The sequence below is a fragment of the Coenobita brevimanus genome, chromosome 2 (assembly GCF_032717465.1).
Source record: "Coenobita brevimanus isolate Jiangsu-jjx chromosome 2, ASM3271746v2, whole genome shotgun sequence".
NCBI classification, from domain to species: Eukaryota; Metazoa; Arthropoda; class Malacostraca; order Decapoda; family Coenobitidae; genus Coenobita; species Coenobita brevimanus.
In genome coordinates, this window is record NC_136955.1 from 23,140,917 (window position 1) to 23,142,948 (window position 2,032).

Sequence of the window (2,032 nt, forward strand, 5' to 3'; positions counted from 1 at the left end):
ACTAAGTAGGGGACAGTGGCTCTCTTTCTCTTTCGATGTCTCTGTTTAAGTTAGGGATTTTGGACCTGCTTCTCTGTATTTGTCTCTATTTGTTGGTGTGGTGGATTTGTCTATGTCTGTTGGGGGTGTATCTATGTTTCTGTTTGTTGGAGGTGGATTTCTCTTTCTGTTTGTTGGGAAGTGAATCTCTGTCTCTGTTGGGGGTGGATCTCTGTCCCTGTTTGTTGGTGGGTGGATCTCCGTCTGTGTTTTTATTTATTTATTTATTTATTTATTTTTTTTTGGGGGGGTTGATTTCAGTCTCTGTTTGTTGGGGTGGATCTTTGTCTGTGTTTGTAGGGGGAGTATCTCTGTCTGTGTTTATTGGGGGTGGATCTCTGTCTCTGTTTGTTGTGGTGGTAGATCTCGTTCATTCATTTTTCATTCATTCATTGCCAGACGCCACGTATCCCAGACGGGGTGGCCAAGGGCTTAGAGTTAATTGTTTTACAGGGAGGGGCACTAATCCTCCACCAACCCCACTTGACACGTAGGGATGCCAACAGCATCTGGTGTTCCAGGCGGTCACCCATCCAAGTACTAAGCAGACCCAACGTTGCTTAACTTCGCTGATCGGACGGGAAGCGGTGTACTCAACGTGGTATGGCCGTTTTTTTTTGGGTTGGTGGATCTCTGGTTATGTCTCTGCTTAATCTAGATTGGTGTTTATCTTCCTCTGTCTCTGTCTGTGTTCAAGCTGGGATGATGGCTTTTTTCTCTGTCCCTTTTTAACTTGGGGTGCTGGAACTGTTTGTCTCTGTTTGTTGAGGTGCTGGGTCTCAGTCTCCTTTTATGTTTATTAGGGTGGTGGATCTCTGTCTCTCAGTAAGTTGGAGTGGTGAATCTCTGCCTTTGTCTCGGTTGGAATGGTGCATCTCTGCCTTTGCCTCTGTCTGAGTGGTAGACCTTTGTCTTTGTCCTTGTTAGGGTGGTGGATCTCTTTCTATGTCTTTGTTTATTGTGGCGATGGTTCTCTTTTTCTGTTTATGCTTCTCTTTATTGGGGTGATGGATCTCTGTCTTTGTCTGTTTGTTGAGAAGGTAGTTTTCCTCTCTTTGTTGAGCTGCTGGATCTGTATTTTTGTCTACACTAGTTAGGGTGGTGGCCCTCTCTGTCTGTGTCTCTACTAGGTGATGGCTATCTTTCTCCTAGATCTCTGTCTCTGTGTCTGGTAAAGTTTGGGTGGTGCATCTCTGTCCTTGTCTCTGCTTGTTAGAATTGCACATCACTGTCTTTGCCTCTGAGGTGGTTGCTGTCTCTGTTTAAGGTAGGGTAGTGGTTCTCTGTCAAAGTCTCTCTCTCTCTCTCTCTCTCTCTCTCTCTCTCTCTCTCTCTCTCTCTCTCTCTCTCTCCTGGTTTGCTATCCCATTCTTCAACTTCTACTATTAACTATCAAGTCTGTTCATTAATAACGAGTGCATATAGGAGGCTTCCCCCCCTCCTCTCTCTCTCTCTCTCTCTCTCTCTAAACCTGTTCCTTATAATTTCCCCCGTCTATAGGTTACTGCAACTTATTCCTTCCTTCCTCTGCTTTCTTCCCCTGTTCTCTCTCTCTCTCTCTCTCTCTCTCTCTCTCTCTCTCTCTCTCTCTCTCCTGGTTTGCTATCCCATTCTTCAACTTCTACTATTAACTATCAAGTCTGTTCATTAATAACGAGTGCATATAGGAGGCTTCCCCCCCTCCTCTCTCTCTCTCTCTCTCTCTCTCTCTCTAAACCTGTTCCCTATATTTTCCCCCGTCTATGGATTACTGCGACTTATTCCTTCCTTCCTCTGCTTTCTTCCCTTGCTCTCTCTCTCTCTCTCTCTCTCTCTCTCTCTCTCTCTCTCTCTCTCTCTCTCTCTCTCTCTCTCTCTCTCTCTCTCTCTCTCACCCCACTCCCATTTTCTTTCTCCTCCTCGTCTCCAGATTTCCCCACAGAGTCATCTCCACCTTCTCCCTTTCTTCTGCCCTCTTCCTCACTCTTACTTTGGCCTCTTCACCACCAGGGCG

General features: G+C 45.9%; 1 pseudogene; it reads right to left on the bottom strand.

The window, feature by feature from the left end:
- Window positions 1–536: 536 nt before the first annotated feature.
- LOC145392749 (5S ribosomal RNA) lies at window positions 537–654 on the bottom strand (annotated as a pseudogene).
- Window positions 655–2,032: the final 1,378 nt, after the last annotated feature.